The 22,971-nt window shown below is 43.7% G+C and overlaps 1 long non-coding RNA gene across 1 annotated transcript in view; it reads right to left on the reverse strand.

The window, feature by feature from the left end:
* Positions 1–22,330, reverse strand: part of LOC137332738 (uncharacterized) — a 59,462-nt gene extending 37,132 nt beyond the window's left edge. Inside the window, exons 1-2 of the long non-coding RNA XR_010965734.1 lie at positions 22,275–22,330; positions 6,523–6,617 (exon numbers count right to left, since the gene is read on the reverse strand). This is a non-coding gene — a long non-coding RNA (uncharacterized lncRNA). The remainder of the gene's footprint in view (positions 1–6,522; positions 6,618–22,274) is intronic.
* Positions 22,331–22,971: the final 641 nt, after the last annotated feature.

A 22,971-nucleotide genomic window follows, 5' to 3' on the forward strand; every position in this document is an offset into this window, starting at 1 on the left:
GACTCATTCCTATTAGCCATCATACTTTGCAGAGATCTTTGTGCCCATTCAAAGAATTCAATGAATTGATGGTGTTCAGAAAGCCTTCCTTTGTCAGCAGATCCTGGATGGTACCAATCCCAACATTCAACATTTGAGGGTGGCCTGGAGCTGGCATTCTGGCCAACTTGTTTCTGTTTTGCTCTCGCCACTTGCAATACTGCTCCTTGCCTCATGCTATTGTATATCATTATATATGCATGTTTATTATAAATCATTGTGGTATGCTAACTAAAATTAAGTTTCTGCAGAAATTGAACTACATGGAGAGGGTTAAGTACCATACCAATTAAAAATTGTATGTACTTGCAAAGAAGCATGTGGGTTGGGGTTGCAATGGCTCTAATGAGATAAAATTAATGAACTGATGAAAATTAATAAGCAAAGGAACCTTGAGGATGGTTAAAAATAAGATAAGGAAGAAAATTGGTCACGAGCAAGTGGGTTATAAAAGTTGGAAGAAGATAGGTGAAATTGCTGTCGTGGGACAAAAGAAGCCAACGACAAACCAGGAGGATCACTGAAACAAAAGGACCAAGCTATCATTCGGCCATGCGGACCCAGATTGCACTTGAAAGGGCTGAGTGTTGAAAGTCACGTCAGGATAATACTATATTATGAATGACAAATTGTAGAAACAATAAATAAACTAAGTACAGGATTTAAATCAATTTTTTATATATATTTATATTCATTATTGGGATGCAGACATTGCTGGCAAGGCTGGCATTTATTGCTCGTTCCTAGTTGCCCTGAGAAGGTGGTGGTGGGCCACCTTCTTGAATCGCTGCATTTTAGCGATTTGATATGACTGAGTGGCTTGCTAGGCAACTTCAAAGGTCAGTTAAGAGTCAACCACATTGGTGTGGGACTGGAATCACATATAGGCCAGACTAGGTAAGGTAGATTTACTTCCCTAAAGGACATTAGTGCAGCAGTTGGATTTTTACGACGATCGACAGCTTCCTGGTCACTTTTACTGACAGCAGCTTTTTTTCAAACTGAATTCAAATTCTGAAACTTTAATAATGGGATTTGACTCACATCTTCCGGATTTTTAGTCCAGGCCTCTGGATTACTACATAACCACTACCCTACCGTACCCTACCATTGTTGACGAATCCCTCTGCTCCTGAGTCAAATAAAAATTAATAAGTGCCAATACAAGTAATAGTTGCAGCTGATTCTGTACAACTAAATCTCGGGCGAAAGAGAAACGTAACAATGCTGTATGCTCCATCTGGTGCTCCCTGCTTCAACTATAGCTCTATGTCTTCCCCTGGAAAGAATATTCCTGGGCTGATGCTTGTTGTCAGTGGAATGAGTGGCACTGTGTCATGTGAGGGGGATGGGCCCCTGAACTATCCCTATGGAAACACGATAGGACGAAGCATATAATACAATCCAGAAGACACTCCTTCAGTATCCACCCATGCAATGCCATGACATTGTGATGCCAGGTAAGTTACCTATTGGCAGAATGCCTGAGTAAATGACAAATTCCTCGAGGGAAGAGAAGAATCAAGAACATCAGCAAGTGGTTTCCTGGATATGTGAAAGATGCATTATTCTTGAATATAAGTTGCCTTGTGCTTCTGTTAGAAAGACCGAAAGAAGCAATTAAGATAAGCATCCCATGTAATTATACAGCTGGTGGAGCTGAAAGTGTGGATTTGTGTCATATCATAGTAGAACACTGAAAAGAGATAAAATCAGCAGCCAAATTTTGTTGATTTATTGTTTCTACAATTTGGCAAACTTCTTCAAAGTGCTAATATTTTTCCTCATCTAGGAGAAAAACATTGTAACAGCTGACACAACATTCACCTGCTCTACCACCTCTTCTCATGTAACTCAGATAGATGCCTCTTAAGGAGGGTGCCAAACATGATAACCCTTCTTGTCCCAGTATCCACAGCCTTTTGAGGGAAGAGTATTCCAGATTTCAATGAGCCTTTGGGTGAAAAAGTGCTTCCTGATTTCACTCCTAAATGGCCTGGCTCTAATTTTAAAATTACGTCTGCTCGTTCTTGATTTCCCCCATCAGAGGAAATAGTTTCTCTGTATTCTAACTCACAACAAGTCCTGTTCACTCATCACCCCTGCGCTCATTGACCTACATTGGCTCCGGGTCTGGCAATACCTCAATTTTCTCAACCATGTTTTCAAATCCCTCCGTGGCCTCATCCCTCCCTATCTCTGTAACCTCCTCCAGCCCAAAACCCTCCGAGATTACTGCGCTCCTCCAATTCTGCACACCCTCAATCTTAATCGCTCCACCACTGTGCCTTCAGCTAAACTTGGAAATATATCGCCGTTCCTTCATCGTCGCTGGGTCAAAATCCTGGAACTCCCTTCCTAACAGCACTGTGGGAGAACCGTCACCACACGGACTGCAGCGGTTCAAGAAGGCGGCTCACCACCACCTTCTCAAGGGCAAGTAGGGATGGGCAATAAATGCCGGCCTCGCCAGCGATGCCCACATCCCATGAACGAATAAAAAAAACTCTGGAATTCCCTCCCTAAACCACTCCTCCTCTCTATCTCTCTCTCCTCCTTTAAGACGCTCCTTAAAACCTACTTCTTTGATCAAGCTTTTGGTCTCCTGTTCTAATATTTCCTTATGTAGCTTGGTGTCAAATTTTGTTTGATAATGCTCCTGTAAAGTGCCTTGGGACATTTACATTACTTGAAATGAAGGCCAACACCCCATTAGCTTTTTTGATTGCTTTTTGTATCTGTGCTTTAAATGATTTGTGTTCTTGGACTCCCAAATCTCTTCACTCCTCTACAGTTCCTAATTTCTCACCATTTGGAAAATACTCCAATTTATCTTTCTTAGTTCCAAAATGGATGCCCATATTAAACTCCATCTGCCATATTTTGGCCCAGTGTTTAGGGTGCGGTGGAAGCATGGGGAAGCGTAGTCTTTAGGTGAAGCGGTGGGAGATAATTGGATCAGGGTACACAGTCATAATTCGGTCCCCATTCTTAAAGTCACACATTTTGTCTTTATTTTTGTATTTACATTATAAATTCCTATGTTCACATTTTTACTGGAAACTGCCTATGTAAACTTGTTGCAGTGTGATTGCACTCTCTCTATAGTGGTAGACACTGCAGAGCCTCTGCTGGCGGGAGGGTGTAATTAAACCATAACAAGTTTATGTAATAACAACTTGCATTTATATAGCACCTATAATGTAATAAAATGTCCCAAGGCACTTCACAGGAGCGTTATCAAACAAAATAACCGAGCCACATAAGGAGATATTAGGACAGGTGACCAAAAGCTCGGTCAAAGAGGTTAAGGGCGTCTTAAAAGGAGGAGTGAGAGGTAGAGAAGTTTAGTGATGGAATTCCAGAACTTAGGGCCTAGGCAGCTGAAAGCACGGCCAATAATGGTGGAGCGATGAAAATCGGGGATGTGTAAGATCTCAGCGGGTTGTAGGACTGGCAGAGGTTACAGAGGTAGCGAGGGGCGAGGCCATGGAGGGATTTGAAAACAAGGATGAGAATTTTAAAATCAAGACGTTGCTGGACCAGGAGCCAATGTAAGTCAACAAGCACAGTGGTGATGGGTGAACGCGAATTAGGATACGGGCAGCAGAGTTTTGGAGGAGGCTCAAGTTTACAGAGGGTTCAAGGTGGGAGGCCTGCCAGGAGAGCATTAAAATAGTTGAGTCTATAGGTAACAAAGGCACGGATGAAGGCTTCAGCAGCAGATGAGCTGAGGCAGGGAAGGAGACAGGCGATGTTAATGAGATGGAAGTAGGCGGTCTTGATGATGGAGAGGATATGGGGTCGGAAGCTCAGCTCAGGGTCAAACGGTTGCGAACATAGGCAGTTTCCATCATAGTTGTGGTTGTTGGAATTTATAAAAGAAAAACTGACAGAAAGTACATGCAGATATAAGACATTTAATATTCATTCAAATATATTAGTCCCAGCTTTCTGCCAAGGACTGCTCAAAAAGTTATGTGCTTTCATTGGCTCTTTGCACACTTGCACATTGGTTGCATTTCAAATATCAGCAAACCAAACCAACATATCCGGCAACTGGAAGAAGGGGATACAGCTTTACACTGCAACTGTAGACTTTGTCAGAACTCAGTTATGTTTTTTTATATATCAGGTTTCCAGCTTCTGCAATGTTTCTCGTTAGCTATTTTCATGGCCTTTTGTTTTTTTCGCGTTTCCAGCACCGGGCGGTGTAAATATAGTGCAATCTGAAGGGGGAGGAAAACAGTCCAATTCACATTGCTCACCGCGAGATGCGTTATTCCAGCAATTTCATAAGATGGATACATTACTCTAATGTAAAATGTTGTGTTTGTTAACATTTTTTCCTATTCTTTCTCTGTTTTCCTCCTCAATACTTATATTTTAGCATGTTTTTGTTATTTCTCACCTCTTCATTACTTAAAACAATATTCCAACCTACATTTTCCTCTTCAGTGGTATTCCCACCAGAGCTGCAGTAGAATGGGCTTTATACCCACCCATGGCTCCCAGTACTAATCCGGTGGATTTTCCTGGGCCAGCTAATTTAAATATTGTCAGCAGGATTTCTGGTAGCGGTGTAGAGTGAACTGTGTGGAGGGAGGTGGTGGGGGAGGGATACAGTTGCTGCTGGCCCTAGGCATTTGCAGCAGAGAATTGTGGTCAGCTGCCTCAGGGCCAGCTGAAGAAGTGGGCAAAATCTGTACCTCCTTAGCAATGCCATTCCTGACTTCCAGGTAAGGTGTTAATGAAGGAAAATACAATGAATGGCCTATTTCCTTCATTACTTTCCTATTTAAATAAGCCTGTCCAAATATGGGAGGGCATAGTCAGTGTCTGTTGTCACTTCTGGAGGAAAGGCCTGGAAGTGCTTTCAACTAGTGGAACAGCTAACCAGGTGATTTCCCTTTCCTGCCTGCCCTGGTATCACCTGAAAACAGGCAGAGAAGGGAAAATCTAGTCCCCTATCTCTTTTTCTCTTCCTTCATCAGTTATTAAGTTAGAACTCAGGTTGGTTAAAGGTCAGAATTCCTTTGTTTCTTCTATATTTTTTTTTTAAAGTGTGGTTCCGGAAGTCAATTAGAATGTATTTTCTATGCTATTTTCTATTTTTAATATGACTTTACATGAAAGCTCTGAGAGACATCAGCATGCATTGCAGTCGCCATGGTCTAGGAAGTTGGTGTACTGTATGCTATCTATTCTTTTCCCTATTGCTACCACATCTGTAGTGTTTCCACGGAGGTGGAGTCACTGACTGGATCCTGGTCACTTCTTAACTTTCATGATCTGAAAACTACCATTAGACCAGCCATCCTGCTGTTCAGTAGGTACACAGATCCAGGTCCCAATGGAATAACAATGGCTGGAGTCCACCTGCCTGACACTACCTTCTCTCAGGACATCAGCACATGCCAAGCCACAGGCTTTTCCCCTCAGAGCACTGCAACAGTGAAATGTAAGAGACCAGCTTTTCCAGGAACAAGCTGCAGAGATGCAACCAGTAATGGCTCCCTGCCAGGAGAAAGCTACCATGATAGGAGGGCCACCTCAGTCCCATAAGCAACTAACCACCCCTCACAATACAGGCCCTTGGGATGCACCTAGGAGAAGCACTAAAATAGGTGAAAGAAAGGCTCGTGTAGCCACCCTGGGGAAGCACAGTGCTAGGAAAGAGTAGGTTGGCTTCTGTTCACTTTGGACTTTATTGTAATAAAATATTGCACTGGCATCATGCTTTTATTACCCATGGAGTTTAGAGTCAAACAGGAAAGGGTGCACTTCTTTGATGCTGGCATATTCAACCAAGTGATGATTATTGGCATGCCCATGTAGGGGCAAAGGACTGATCAGTTGTCATGTTCTAGGCTGGATACTGGATTGTGGGAAAGTTCATTCATTTGAAACTAGGGAGAAGGAGGTAAAGCTCTGGTATCAAAGGTAGACAGTGTCACACAGAAGAGAAGACTTAAGTAATGAGATGTCACTAAGGAGACCACTGAGTGAAGGTCATTGCGATGCTCTCATCCATGTAGTTCTGTCTGCAGCAAAGATAGAGCCACCTCCCCAGCAATGTCAAACTCTAGACCTTTTCATATGGTAAAGTTGCATATAAGGCTACTACTAGACAAGATACATCAACCTGAAGCATAATGCAGAGCCCTTCCCGGCTTGTCTCAGCAGTGAAGCCGGAGAAAGGCCAGGCTCAGGCATGCCTTGACATTAGACACCAGTCAGATAGAATAGTACCTCCAACAGTGCAGCATGTCCTCAGTACTGCAATAAAATGTCAGCCTCAATTTTGCGCTCAAGTCCAGTAATGGGGTTTGAACCCAGAACAGAGGCAAGAGTGTATGATATCAGATCACTAATTCCTGTATTTTAATTAATAGGTTTGTAAGCCTAGAGTCAGCAGCTTTGATATTTTATTGGTAAATCAATCATAGCAAACAAGCAAGACATATACATTTATATACTTACATGCAGAAAGCCCATTGGGAAAACCTTGTATGTCCTTAGCTTGACCTGCGGTGTCTTCAGTCCAAACTGCCCACATTCCACTAGATTGTGTCACCCTTTATTCACATGAGTAAACAACATGACAACATTACTCAAACCATCGCTTAACTCTGACTCATAACAGCTGCACGACCACTTCTTCCCCTTTTCCTTAAAATATGGATTTAAATCACAAAATTGCCCACAACGATGCACAAATTGTCACTCACACTCATGCAGGCCACAAGAGTGGCTCATGTTGTTGGAGGCCAATCATCTCAGCCCCAGGACATTGCTGCAGGAGTTCCTCAGGGCAGTGTCCTAGGCCCAACCATCTTCAGCTGCTTCATCAATGACCTTCCCTCCATCATAAGTTCAGAAATGGGGATGTTCGCTGATGATTGCACAGTGTTCAGTTCCATTCACAACTCCTCAAATAATGAAGCAGTCCAAGCCCGCATGCAGCAAGACCTGGACAACATCCAGGCTTGGGCTGACAAGTGGCAAGTAACATTCGCATCAGACAAGTGCCAGGTAATGACCATCTCCAACAAGAGAGAGTCTAACCACCTCCCCCTTGACATTTAATGGCATTTACATCACCAAATCCCCCACCATCAACATCCTGGGGGTCACCATTGACCAGAAACTTAACTGGACCAGCCATATAAATACTGTGGCTACAAAAGCAGGTCAGAGGCTGGGTATTCTGTGGCGAGTGACTCACCTCCTGACTCCCCAAAGCCTTTCCACCATCTACAAGGCACAAGTCAGGAGTGTGATGGAATACTCTCCACTTGCCTGGATAAGTGCAGCTCCAACAACACTCAGGAAGCTCGATACCATCCAGGACAAAGCAGCCCGCTTGATTGGCACCCCATCCACCACCCTAAACATTCACTCCCTTCACCACCGGCGCACAGTGGCTGCAATGTGTAACATCCACAGGATGCACTGCAGCAATTTGCCAAGGCTTCTTCGACAGCACCTCCCAAACCCGCGACCTCTACCACCTAGAAGGACAAGAGCAGCAGGCACATGGGAACAACACCACCTGCACATTCCCCCGACTTGGAAATATATCGCCGTTCCTTCGTCGTCGCTGGGTCAAAATCCTGGAACTCCCTTCCTAACAGCACTATGGGAGAACCTTCACCACACGGACTGCAGCGGTTCAAGAAGGCGGCTTACCACCACTTCTCAAGGGCAATTAGGGTTGGGCAATAAATGCCGGCCTCACCAGCAACACCCACATCCCATGGACGAATAAAAACAAAATGTGGGAAACAGACAACTTGCACTGATGCAGAAGGAGCAGTTTTGGGTCTTTAGGCCAGGGTTGCGACATTGTATTGGGGTAGCATAGAGAAAGCTTCATTCAATTTGGGACTGCTTGATGCCGAGACTGGATGCTCAAAATGAAAAAGATTTCCTTTACCCAATACTGACATCACTTACATTGAGCACAGAAAATCACAAAAAAATAAAGTCACAAACCTGCTGCTGCTCATTCTGCTGTAATTATGGACACTAGCAAATGAAGCATGAAGATGTGAAAATGGGAAATTACTTTACACACACAAGATGGTATTTTTGAAAAGGGCATCTCATTGCATATGCAAAGAGTTCAAACGAGACTGAAGTTCAAAAAATGTTCAAATTCCAATTAAATCGAGGTAGATTCAGAATTTGTTTTACTGCTTATCCATACTCAACACGTTGCCTGCCTAAATGTGTGAAACAGAAGATACTGTTGTACTGAATGCTCTATAATTATTTAATAACCCTGACAGGAGTTGATCTTTTGATGAATATTATACACCCAAAATGTTAACCCGTCTTTTCTCTTTCACTTGCTGACTGACCAATGTTGCACATTTACAGGATTGTCTGTTTTTAGTAAAGCATTTACAATCTTTTAATCTCAACTAAGGCTTGCCTTAGAATCTAAATTATAGTGGCATATCAGCATTTTAGTAAATTGCAGACAGCTGAAACATAAATGTTTTAACAGAAAATGTCAACAAGGATTATAGCTTTATGGTTTAGAAATGCAGAAACAAATTTTGTGTGACAATGTCTCGGTCTCACTCTGATGTTTGTCAGTACCTGATCCGAGAAGTGAAATAATAATTTGTTCTTCATTTATTCCCCTCCACATACCACAGGCAATCTCCCTTGACAAAACAATACCAAAAGGGAAATTTTTAGGGCGCCTGACCCCAAAACAGTATATTCTGCCGTCCAGCGACACGGGCTCAATGGGCCAAATGGCCCCCTTCTCTGTTGTAACCATTCTATGATTCTATCCATGTGAAACATCCTTCACATTCACTGTGTATAGCCCTTACACCATCTCTTCACCAGCTGACTCTCTCCCATCAATGTCGATCACAATTCTCGTTGCTTTTCTGTTCATTCCCCACTTTACTGTGTGAGAAATATTGGTTCCAAAGTAAGATATTGGCCTTTCAGCCATAGAAATGAGGTTTCATTTTATTTTTTCTACAAGTCTGCAAAGGCTTTCATTGTTACTTATGTTCAAAATCATCTCCTCCTGTATATTTCTACCTACCATCAACCAATGGCACTACAACAAGTTGCAGGGTGAATTAGAGAAAAAATATTTTCAACGATTAGATTATTATTATTGTTTTCCAGTTTTTTTCCCCCTTCAATCCCCCCTTCTGAAATCCTGACTCAGATAGGGCTATGATTTCATGGGGATCGGCAGTCCAGGGTAACCTCCTGCCAAAAGGCAGGTATAAGCTTGGACAGTGAATATTGGCAGATTATGCCTAAACAGAGGGCATCATAGCCATTTCTGATTCGGTCCTCATCTGAAATATAACACCTTCTTGTAGCAATCATTCAATGCAGGGCAACTTGTTTCTCCAGTCCCGGTGTGTCGACACCAATTGTAATGCCCCAATGATTACCATGGCAGAGACCAGCTAACTCAGCACAGACTGAGAATTGAACCTGGCACTTGGTCTGTGTGGCTTAGAACTACAACAGGCAGTGTCTTTCCCACCAAGCCTTCAGGGCAGCTCAGATGATCTGATTAAAGAACGGCCAAAGCATTGACCTCTGCTGAGGTTTGTTCTATGAAGTGTTCATTTTCATCCCATTTGCATTCCTGCTCTTGTTCTCAGAAAGAGAATTTAACATGTGACAATCACTCTGATGAAGATAAAAGTACCAAAAATTATTGGGAGTAAACATCGTCAGAGTCTATCCAAGGTTCAACTACATAATAAATGAGACTACACTTGAAAAGTAATTAATTGGCTGTGTAGCGCCTTGAGTAATACTACTAATTCAGTGCTGAATTAAGGGCAGTTTTCTACTATGGGCCTATGCCCATTAGGAACTGTGTGATTGACACTGCCCAAACTCATTTCACTTAGCGCTAACAGACAGAAGATAATAATCTCAGTGGTCTAGGTGGAATTTGAACCCATGCTCCAGACATCAGTGTCTAACTCACTGCGTCATCCAATTCCCCACTTATGGGCCTAGAAATTCAGTGCGCCCATTTTTAGATTCAAACGGAGTTGCGGGAAAGATGGGCATGGATTTGGGAAGCAACAACACATTCAAGGACTTTGAAAAGAAAAGGGATGTTGGGGATTATGTGGTAGTTTGCAGATGTAGCTGAACAGATGGTCTCAACCTTCGTGGCAAAGAAGTCCTCACATTTGTTGGAATGAGGGTGGAGGGGGCAGAGCAGGGAGGTTTAAGGAGAGGGTGGGCAATGGAGAAAAGAAGCTGTTAGGACCTACCAAGCACAGAACAAACCCAAGATGGGAACTGCCCCACCCTCTGAAAAGTATCATTTCAAGCAATGCCCTATTGCACAAGGTCTTTCAATGTGGCTAACATTCTTGGAGGTGGTGGCCGAGCAACAGCAAACTGAAGCTGCGGCATCCAGCCTTAGGAGTTTCTCTGCTGTTGGGTGTTCCTTAGTGAGGTCAGTGGGTATGGAAGCAGAGGATAGCCCTATTCTCCTAAGAGCCATCCACCAAGTCTATCTTCTCCTTCAAATAATGCAGGCACTGTAGAATGTTGCACAAAGAAGGCAATATGGCTGCTCTCTAGTTAATAGGCACTGTTGTGCATGATGATGTTTCTTTGGTCAGATGTCACCTGAACATTAAATGACTGCAAGCCCTTTCTCTTCATGAAGGCCATGAGGTTGATATGTAGAGCTCTAAAGCCCACATGGGTACCATGTATAACTGGTGGAGTCAAGAGCACCCACTGGAAAGGTGATGAAGATGTTGCTCCCTGCAAACTGTAATTTTAAAACAGTAAACACTGCTTTCAGTTTTTCTTACAGTTTCTTGGTTTGGAGCAGTTTCTTGGATAAATCAGACGAGCCTTCTTTTGTTCCATGTTGACTTGAAGTGTATCTTTAGGGATGAGGTTGTAGTTTAGGTTTTGTGAGGTGACACCAGCAGCCATGGGGCCTTGCACACAGCCTTTATGGGTTGAACAATTGGGTGCCTGAACTCACACACCTGCTTCTCTGATAGGCAATTTAGACCAAAATAATAAGGTTGCATTACAGGCATACACAGCCTCATTTAAATATTAAAATCGTCTTTCTTCTGGTCCCAGGTTGAATTTTACACAGTGTGAGCCTCGCCCATAAAAAGCTAGTGCATCGTGAGCCCCAGGACCTCATTGGCTGAAGCAGGCTTCTTAAAGGGAGATGGCAAGTTCGTAGCTTCATGCTGTGGTAACCTCCATTTTTATGGCATTTATTTTTCACCGGCATTTATTTTTCACCGGCATCTCCACATCCATTTTTATGAGCAGAGGCACCCCTGATCCAGATGTAATGGGCAGTTCGCTGTGCAGCAGATGGCACAACTTTGTGGCAGAGATAGCAAAGCTAGGTTTCGTCTGACATGTTCAGGTACAGGTGCAGGGGTAGTGATTGATGTGGTCAAAAGACCTGAGGGGTTGTTGCTTCTGCATGTGCTGGCCATTCAGGAACTCCTCTTCCTCATCTCAATTGTGCAGCACATTTGGAACCCCCCCAAAACATGCCCATCCCAGCGAATACATTTCTTCATTATTCTTGGTTATTGCCGGCTTTGTCACACCTCATAAAGAGGTGAGGATGGGTATTCCGTTAAAGGCAGCAGCACCATTAAAGGGACAGATATAGTTAATATCCATGGGAGAGCCAGAAACGCTTTGTTGCCTGCAGGTAATGGGGCAGGATTTTCATCTGGACACCTCTGATGAATTATGGAAAGCTTTGAATTTAATTCATGTGTGCCAAAAGCTGTGACATGCGTATCTTCATGTTAATTTAAAGGTTCTGTCCCCTGTGGATGAGTTCAAGGGCTGGAGTGGCAGCAATTTGCTGCCGTCTGCCTAGTGGGGAGCTAGTAAAAGGCATCAGAGTTGTGCCAAGCAATAGATGGAGGAACAAGTGTGGGTGTGAGAATAGGAGGAGGGTGCTAGTTTCACCGTGAGGCTCTCATTTTATTCCTGGTGGCATGGAGCAGGTGTAAGATAGGGGAGGGTGAATTACAACTCTGTGGTAGGGTAACAGCTGTTAGTGGCTCAGGAGAGGCCTTGATGAATGACTTCAGCAACCGTCAAGAGAGCTTGTGGTTGCTGTTCCTCACATGCATTCAAATAAACCAAATCGCACAAGGGGCGGGGGCAGTCCGCACAGTACTGAACGTGGGCTGCATCATTAAATGTGCATACTGCAACAAGGACAGAAGCAAAAAAAAACATTTTTTATTCAAAAATCCCAAAATAAAGACCTTTCCTGGCAAAACCAGCCTGTACCTTGAAGATTGATAGCTAAATATAAATATTGGCTCTGGAAATAGTGCCAGGTTTTTCTGGAAGTAGTTTGCCCCTGAACTGCACCCAGTGCTAGTGCAGGAAATTCAAGTGCAGAGGCCTTAGACATTCATTTGCATGTAATTCAACCAACTGAAAAGCCATACAGGAAATTCTGTTGCAGCGTTAGTCAGACACAGAACGTGAGGAAAAGAATTAGTGTCCATTTTTGTGCGCATAACATTTATTTTTCAGGCATTATTTGCATGTTAAACCCAGGAAAATTGGCCCTCACATCTGTGTGACCTTATGGCTAACTATGAAAACATTTGTAATACCTTTAGCCGGCGTGACCAAGCATTTTGCTTCCATGGGCTGCATTGGTGCTCACCAGGGAGCCCAAAGACCACGGATAAAGTTCAAATCCATGTACCTACTAATTTGCACTTACTGATGCTAACTCATCTTGGCATTCTGATTTAGGATTTACACACCAATGAAACAACAGCACTAAGACCAGCCCTCCAGGTCCACAAGATTAAATCAGGACAAATCAGTGAATAAGAAATATTAGCACAAATAGAACTGAGTTGCCTGGGCTTCAAGGACTGGATGGCCAAGACCTGGGGTTGAATGTGATACACTGGCTGAAGTTTTAACACCTTTCTCTTAAACTATCAAATTGAAAAACGTGAATAAAGTTCATAGTAAAAGCTGCAGTATTTGTAGTTCCATTTGCGCATTGCCTCAATGGACCCAATTCAATACCTAAGAGATCTTGCTTACACGCTCTGCTGCCAAGGAGAATAGTCACCAGTTGGTCATTAGGCAACTGACAAATGTGGATTTGAGCTCTCAGTGGGCGGACAGCAGGTAATAGAAGCTCTTCATGACCAGCATGGTGAATAGCACAAGTCACCATAAAACGTGCAGGTGCATTGCCACCATTCTCCAGACTGCAGCGTGGACATATGCCATAACCCATCAGATGGTGATTTTACCAGTTGAAGAATCAATCCTTTGCCTCTGTGCAACTCAATCATGTGGGCAGTGGACTTTAAATATATTAAGATATGAGGAGGAATTTTAAACCCCCAGAACGGGCAGGAGGGGTTAAAATTTCAAAAATCGGAAACCCAACCCCAACCTGTCTCCAACATATTTAAATAACTGACCTGCCCCCCAACCCACTTCCAGTTTTAACGGAGGTGGGTTGGGGGGCAGGTCAGTTATTTAAATATGTTAATGAGACTGCGTGCCGCAAATTTTACCAGACTTTTACATTTAACGGCTGTGGGCCAGATTTCCCTGGGCTTGGGAAACCCAGCAGCTGAAGGGAGACAAGAATGGCCGGATCCAGCAGGTATGGACCTTCTCAGCGCTGCTTGTGGGCCAGGAGGGGCAGGAGTGCTTCCTCCCAAACCCCAAGTGAACCTGCCGCGATTGGCCTCCCTCCCCACGATCCACAGAACCCACCCGCGATCGGCCTCCCTCCCCGCAATCCGCTGACACCCCCTCCTCCATCAGCCTCCCTCCCCGCAATCCGATGCCCTCCCGATCTCCCAAAGACACAGTTTCTCCCCCCCGACCTCCACAAACGCCCCCCCCCGACCTCCACAAACGCCCCCCCCCCCAACCTCCACAACCACCCCCCCCCCGACCTCCACAACCGCCCCCCCCGACCTCCACAACCGCCCCCCACCCCGACCTCCACAACCGCGCCCCCCCGACCTCTACAACCTCACTCTCTCTCTCCCTCCTTCCTTCCTCTCCCCGACTGCGGCCTAGCCTGACACCCAGCTAGCCTATCAGTCCGGCTGACTGCCGGCAGAGAAACAGAGAAAAAAAATTTCAATGTGGTCCTGCCGTTAAATTCGACGGGACCTCCGCATTATCCACTTTTCCGGGTTTCCCGGCCGCTATAAACCCCCCCCACCTCCACAAGATCCCTCCCCACAAATATCAGGGCCATGATTTCAAGAGGCGCTACCCATCGCAAGTTTTCTCATCAAATATAAGATAGACATTAACTTCAGCATGGTGGAAGGATCTACACAGGACAGCTGGTCTCCATCTCTGCCTCAGCCCACCTTTTGCTGAAATTATATCCATGCATTTGTCAGCTCCAGGCTCAATTATTCCAATGCTTTCCTGGCCGGCTTCCCATCCTCCACCCTCTGTAAACTTCAGCCTGTATCCTGCACCAAGTCCTGCTCACCATCACTCCTATCATTGTTGACCTACATTGGTTCCTGGACCTCTAACACCTCCAATTTAAAATTCTCATCCTCATGTTTACATCCCTTCATGGCCTTTCCTCTCCCTAAAACCGTAACCTTCTTCAGTCCTACAACTCCCACAGAGCTCTCTGTTTCTCCAACTCTGGTCTCTTATGCAAAGTCCTTTTCCTTCCCTTTGCCTCATCATTGGTAGCTATGCCTTCAGCTGCCTTTGCCACTGCATCAATCAGTGAACTCGTCATTAAAACACCAGAATTTGTTGGAAAACTATTTACAGTCAACAGGCATAACAATTTGGTAATTAGGCTTGAAATAATACAGGTAGCAAAAGGTAATGACGAGAAATGCCATGCATATAAAAATAATTGTTCAAAGGGATATCACTGAGTTTCAATGTATGTGCTATAGGAGTTGCACACCCACACAAATCAAACAAGTCTCATGAGGGCCTGTTTTCTGAACAATAGCGATTGAGTGTTTGAAGAAACTCTAGTACTTATTTACAGCATATTTATGGGTATCTCTGTGCAGCATGATCATCAGTGGGAAAATGACTTGCAAAGCCATTCCCAAACTTGCTGCTGTCATACATTAACAGGTATCAGTTCTAGGAGGAATGGTGCAAATTATATCAAATCAACACAGTGCGGGCGATTTTCATTATGACTCTTTTGAGCCGAGAATGTTACAAATTTGAGAGATTCCAGTTTTCATTTACACTTCCAATTATTTCAGTGCACTGAAAAAAATGTTGCAACTTGTTTTGTACATTTTTGAAAATCATAGTTTCAGAATACACCTGCAAGCAGATTTGCAAGCATAATACTGTCTGTATATGTTTTCTTGCTGCACAAATTGGGAAACCAAGCATTGCAGTCATCAATCCATCACAGCTTACAAATGTATATGCAACATTAAGATTTTTGCACATCAGGATATAAGATGCTCTTCAGAAAGTCACTTTCAAGTTTCCACATTGACACATTATCATTAGGCATAAAGTACTATGAACACTTTCATAATTAATAATGGCCCAGAAATTGCTTAAAAACAAACGGTGAGGGCATAACAGCATTAAAGGGATATCGTTGGCTGAAATCAACAGAATCAACCAACCAGCGCCAACTTGCTCTTCTGCCCAGCTGGAAAGTAACTAATATAGCCCCAAAACAGATACGCTTAAAAATACCAGGTCTAAACTAGGTTTTAATAGCGTAGTAAGTCTTAATGACTGTCAAACAACTAAAAATTAACTTCTAAAAACGTGGAGTCTCATTACTCCTTATTTTAATAGTTTTTGATCATTAAAAAAATGTTTTTTTTACTTTTTCCTTCTGTCTCTTTTGTTTAATTCGATTATTTCTTATCTTCTCTTTTTTTCGCTGTCTATAACTGTTTTTACAAATGATTTTAGTGTTGTACCTTTCACTTCCTGGATCTTAGGTTCCAGTTTGCAGAAACTGTTCACAGCTTGTCAAAAATCCTGCTATCTAATTGGTTGAGGGGAGAGAATGCTCCTCTCACTTCTCCCCTGGGTCCCAGCTTCCCTGGCGCGAACACTGGGCTCTTCTTCACTTCCTATTAGAGGAAGTGCACCCAGTAAAGACCACATTAAGTTAGTGGGTTAGTATAAATCTATGGAGCGGCTTTATTGTTGGTTCGCCACTCTGAGCAATTTCTGGGCCTATATAGTTAAAGTTTGGTCAAATTTAGACTTTAAAAAAATCATTTAAAATTTTTGGGAGGTCAATTTTTGTGCTCAACTAGGATAAGCTGTGATAGGGAAATTAAGTACTTTCCAACAAGATGCTTAAGCCTCAATGTTGCAAGGGCAGCAAAATCAGTGCAGCATCTGCCCGTGGCACAAGTGCATCTGCACTGGCATCAAAAACATGCACAGGAAGGCTGGCCAGTGGCATGACTGGATGGGGTTGTAAAATCACTGGTAGCAGCTTTTGAGAAGCTGTTTTTCACCATTAAAGAGGGGACTTTTAGTTATGTTTTCATGACAGCACAAGTATCATTGTGAAAACAGCGAGTGAATAGTTTATTTTAGCCAAAATGTAAGCAATGAGCGCAATGGGAAAAACTCCCATATTTTTAGAGGACTCATTTGGAGGGTACAGCAAGGGATCTTGCTGTATGAGATACAGCAAAGGAGGGTGATGCTCTTATGGAGCAGGTGTTAATGTACAAGTCCAAGTTGAATGAGTGCAGGCTAATTGGGCCTGGGAGAAAATGCAAATAAAGCTCACCGATTTCAACAGAAGTGCCAAGGATAGTGTTTCCACCTTTGTGTACATTATCATCACTGAGGAATCAAAGGCAGGGCAGAAATGTAAATTTTCACCTGCAGCACCCTTAAGTAGATAGCATGTAAAGTATGCAGATAACCTCTCTGCCATTTCTGCACACTTTAGCAGGCCACACCAACACTTTGACTATGATAGTTCAATGTTGTGCTGTGAATGAGCATTGCCACCACAAAAAGCATGCATGCTGTTTTGTAATGGCCCCACACAGGGAAGAAGGTGCACCATGCCCACGGGTAGGGTTGGGGTGGTTGGGTAGTCTCTGACATCTCTGTAAATGTACATGCTTCCAGGTTACTCCATGAATTTTGGTGGAACAGTGAGGCTGATAAGTGGTAGACAACATTTTTTACTACATAAGTGCCATCTCCAACAAGAGAAAATCCATCCACCTACCCCTTCAAAGGCACCACCATTGCTGACTCCCCCACCATCAACACCTTGGGGAGCCCCATTGACTAGAAGTATATTTGGTCCAGCCATATCAAGACAATGATTGATAGTGCATCTCAGGATGGCCAATAAATGCAGCGTTGCTAAAAGTGCGCATACATTGATTTATCTTCTTAAAGGGATAGTTACCAGTGGTGTTAGTTTTCATTTAATAGAGCAATCAATCAGCATTTAAACCATTGGCTTATTCCAGTATATATAAATTAGAAAGTGATATTGACCTTAGACAGTGAGTACTTTGTGATGGGTGGCTCACCTCCTGACCTCTCAAATCCTCTCCATCATCAAGTCAGGAGTATGAGACAATACTCACCATTCAACTGGTGGATGCAGCCACAGCAACATTCAAGAAGCTTGGCACCATATAGGGCACAGCAATTTGGCTCGATGAATACCCCTGCCACTGGACTCAATATCCCACACCCTCCATTACCAATGCACTGTGGCGGCAGTATGTGCTATCTACAGGATGCATTGCAGCAACTCACCAAGTTTGCTTTGACAGCATCTCCTTGATTAGCACCGCTTCCACGTCTTGGCCATTATTGGGTCCAGAGTGCCAACTTGCCCTTTCATTTGCTTCATGATGAATGTCAATACATGATGGGATCCATTGGGCAGATATGCATTGGGTATATGTGTGGTCGAAAGACTGTTTTGTGCAAATTGGGGGTGGGGGGGGTTGGTGCTGGTGGGAGAGGGCTGGAGTATTTCAATTTTTATTTTTCCCAATCTGATTAATTAAGTGAACCTTTGAGATATGAGGGAATCCCTGGCATCCCGGGCAGCAATGTACACGGCTGGTCTAGCGATGGGTGCCCCACCTTCATATTACTCTTAGTCCTCCTCCTCCTCCTCTTCAATGTTCTCATTATCAGAAGATGATTGACGAGCGTCTTGGTCATCCTCCATCTGAAACCCTCCCTACTGCACAATGTTGTGCAGGATCCAGCACACCACTATGATTCTGAACATCCTCACTGGCAAGTACTGAAGGCTCCTCCAGACCTATCCAGACACCTGACACACATCTTCAACATGCCAAAGGCTTGCTCGATGACACATCTGGTGGTCACGTGGCTATGGTTGTAGCGCTGTTGCGCCTCATTGCTGGGGTTCCTCACAGGTGTCATGAGCCAAGTTTGAAGGGGGTATCCCCTGTCTCCGGTGAGCCAGCCCTTAAATCTGTCTCCTGGTAGGAAGAGCTCTGGAATTTGGACTGGCACATTGTAAAGGTATCATGACAACTCCCAGGGAATCTGACGCACACCTGCATGAACCTTTTCTTGTGGTTGCACACCAGCTGTGCACTGATGGAATGAAATCCCTTGCAGTTAATAAAAACTCCTGGCTCATGTGGTGGTCCTCGGATTGATACGTGTGTGCAATCGATGGAACCCTGTACCTGTGGGAAGCCAGCCAGTGAGGAAAAACTAACTGCCCGCTCATTCTGGCTATCGTCGTCGCGGGCGAAGTTCACATAAGTAGATGCCCTGTGAAACAACCCATCCATTACCTGCCTTATACATTTATGTACAGCCGACTGAGAGACCCTGGAGATGTCACCGGTGGTGCACTGGAAGGAGCCAGAGGCAAAGAAATTGGGGACAGTGGTGACTTTGACTGCGACAGGCAATGCATGGCCACCAGGTCCGGCCGGGAGCAGCTCTTCTTGAAGGAGGCTGTAGATGTCTGCAACCACCCGCCAACTCAATCTGAGCCTGTCTAGGCACTGCTTTTCAGATAGGTCAAGAAAGCTCAGCCTCTGTTTGTAGACCGTCTCACATGGGTAGTGCCTCCTGCAACCTCTGCTCCTCCCCACTCTGCTCCTCCCCACTCTGCTCCTCCCCACTCTGCTCCTCTCTCTGCTATTCTCCACCTTGCTCCCCTCTCTGCTCTTCTCCAGATCTGTGTTGAGCACCTCTCCCTTGTGCACCTGTCGATTCCACCACAGCACAACGTCGCTGCCATGGATGGTGATTCTCTTCCTCATCCGATGTCCTAATACATCCATAGCGCCCCCCCCACCCCCCACCCCGCATCCTGATCTTGTCCGTTTGAAAGCCTCCAAAGTTCTGAAAAAGCTGTATGATCACAAGAACTCTCAGCTAATCGTTTGTCAGAGGGAACTGAGACACCAGCTGTAAGCACTGAGCTTTTATTCACATCGGGCAATCCTAACTTTAAAGAACCCCATGAACTGCAGCCCAATCCCTTCTCCGTTTCACCGACGAGTTTCCCGAGCTCTGGGAAACCCGTGCTGGAGGCGTTAAATTCAAGTGACTGTTGAATTCAATTTAAGATCGCCTCATTAACATCTGCTAATCATCTAAATGACTGCGATAATTACCGACCAGCCTGTCCTAATGATCGAGCTGCCTCTGGCGAGTAGGTTTCTCGCACGCAGCCAAATGCGCCTCCGTTAAACCCGGAAGTGGGCGCGTTGGAGGCGGGTTGCGGTTGCACTTCAAATTTCTGAAATTTCTACTTGCCACCTGACCCCAACCCACCCGTTCTTCCGGGTTAAAATTCCCAACGTCCTTCTGGAAAAAAGCACAACTGGTAGCATTCATTTTTTTTTAAAACGACTGTGAGCCTCTGAACCTACAAAGATTTCATCACTTTGATATCAATCCAATTGGGATACAGGCAATGAATAATTTGAGGCATGAATAGGTAAATGTAGCATGCTTGGGCAAAACTGTGGCAGATGGATTTCAACGCAGGTAAGTGTGAGGTCATCTATCTTGGACCAAAAAAGGATGGATACGAGTATTTTTTAAATGGTGAAAAGTTAGGAACGATGGAGGATCCGAAGACATTTAGGGGTCCATGTACATAGATCACTAAAATGTAGTAGTCAGGTACAAAAAATAATTTAAAAGGCCAATAGCCTTTATAACTAAAGGGCTAGCATATGAAAGGGAGGAAGTTTTGCTGCAGATATACAAAACCCTGGTTAGACCACTTCTGAAGTATTGTGTACAGTTCTTGGCACCGCGCCTTAGAAAAGATATTATTGGCATTGGAAGGAGTACATCACATATTCACCAGAATGTTACCAGGGCTCCAAGAGTTAGATTATGAGAGATTACATAAACTAGGCTTTTATTCCCTGGAATATAAAAGGTTAAGGGGAGATTTGACTGAGGTTTTAGAATTTTGAAAGGAATTGATAGGGTAGATAGAGAGAAACTTTTTCCACTGGTGGGGGAACCTAGGACAAGGGGACATAAAATTAAAATCAGAGCCAGGCAATTTAGGAGAGAAGTTAGGAAACACTCCTTCACGCAAATGGTGCTGAAAGTGTGCAACACTCTCCCACAAAAGCAGTAGATGCTAGCTCAATTCATAATTTTAAATCTGAGATCGATAGATTCTTGCTAGCCAAGAGTATTAAGGAATATGGAGCCAAGATGGGTGAATGGAGTTAGGATACAGATCAGCCATGATCTCATTGAATGGTGGAACAGGCTCGAGGGGCTGAATAGCCTACTCCTATTCCTATGTTTCTATCTAACCAGTCCCCATGCAGAATCCCTACCATTAACAACAACCTACTATCGATGAGAGTTCAACCAATTACTTATCCAAAATCTGCCTGCTAATCCCTAAGGACTCAATCTTATTAAATAGCCTAATGTGCAGCATCTGGTCAAAGACTTTTTGACAGTCAAGGTGCACAATGTCAACTGGGTTACCTACATCCACCAACCTAGTCACTTCCTCCAAAGAGAGGAAGAGACATGACCTTTTCCAGAAGCTGTGTTAAGACTCTGTAATAACCCCTCCTCTATCAAGTTTATCATAAGGTGGCCATGCAGTGTGTTCCTAATGATCCCTTGTAGCAACTTGCCTACATCCGAAATTAAGCTAATGAGCCTGTAATTTCCTGATTCTAACTTTCTTTTCTGTCCTGATCTCCAAAATTTAGCTAGCCCGTTATCTTGCTAAGGAAAAGGATTGTATAATGTTTCAAGCAGTGGTTTACATTGTTTAAGATTTTACAGAAAAGTGAAAGTCACCTTCTGTAACTGACATGATCTTTATCACTTAGAATCAAACGTCAAAAGATAGCGAAGGAACATTTCAATATGCAGGGCTGAGTTGTTCATATGTTACATCCTGCTGATCAAGTCTGTGGATTTTAAACTGTGGTTTGAAACTGTTTCTTTTCACACATAAATATGCTTGAATGCAAAAGGTGTCGAAGCATATTCTGTTTTTTAAAAAATCTCCCTCAATCTTAGGAAATGCTGTACACATGTCTGTAACCAGTCATTCATTTTAAACCTGCAACATCTTTTTTCTATTAGCACACATAAGCTTTTTTAAAAAGACTTCTTCCCCCTCCCCTAAAAAAAACTTTCCTTCCTACCTCTGTTAAAAGGTATTGATTTGCACTGGGTGTTTCCACAGGTGCTATCTTCCCTTTGGTACCTTGCCTAAGTGGTATTCAGTAGGGAGGTTATTCAACTGTCAGGGGCGGTGGGAGCATCACAACTGATCCCCTCCTGTCCACACATATAAACTTGTCAGATGTCTGTGGATAGAGATCATGGGGAATGAGGCAGGCCAAGTGGAGCAAGTGTCAGTGAGGGAATATTTAGGGAACAACGATCATAGTATCATATATGATATATAAGCAAGGTTGTGAAGAAAATTCTCTACCTGAAACATTTAGCTGTTCTCTTTTCGGATACCAACAGTTCGATTATTTACTTCCAGCATTTTCTGTTTTTGTTTCAGATTTCCAGCAGTGTACTTTTTTCTTTTAATCTAAACTAGGTTACATTAACTATGTTTCACTTTGTATGACTGCAAATGCAGGTAGCCTGCTAGATGTAACACATCAGTAATAAAGGTGTTAAATTGAAGAGCGCTACTCTAAAAATGCAAGTACAAAGTAACTTACGATTAGACGTGAGGCAGAACATCTGGTGATACAAAACATCACACGTACATCCAGGGCTCAGCGAGTGTGCGAAACCAGATGCGGCTGTGTGTTTCATAATAAACATCACCTGCTTTGCACTTCATATATGGGTCTCATTAGACTCGAAATGCTTTTTCTGACACTCACACCAAGATTCACGTCACATCACTAATGTTAATCTGAACAGAAGGACAGTCAGGCGGGAAGGGGAGCGAATTAATCTCAAATAGAATTTCTGTTTATTTTTAGTGACAATATTTAGTAATTTTTATGCTTAGGAGTTAATGTTAATGCTCAAGTTACACCTTATATTCCATTTTCTCCCCTCCTCCCCTGAAATTGCTGACTTTTGCTAGCATATTGTTCCATAGGTGCCAGTTACACATCTGTACCTTCCCCAAGTGTTCTTTATTAATGTATGATCCCAAACAGTGATTATTACAGTGTATTCATCGATGGAGGGCAACATTGCTGAGACAGATCCTGTTCTCACCCTACATTCACACATGTACCCTTTCCAGCAAGAGTCACTGGATCTCAATTCAGTCTGGGAATTCTGGCTGACTCCTAGCTCACGGATCCTGACATCAGTTGTTGTCCCTACTGCCACCTTGGCTGACATCAGCTAGTAGTAAACAATTTTACAACACCAAGTTATAGTCCAGCAATTTTATTT

Source organism: Heptranchias perlo, chromosome 15, assembly GCF_035084215.1.
Source record: "Heptranchias perlo isolate sHepPer1 chromosome 15, sHepPer1.hap1, whole genome shotgun sequence".
NCBI classification, from domain to species: Eukaryota; Metazoa; Chordata; class Chondrichthyes; order Hexanchiformes; family Hexanchidae; genus Heptranchias; species Heptranchias perlo.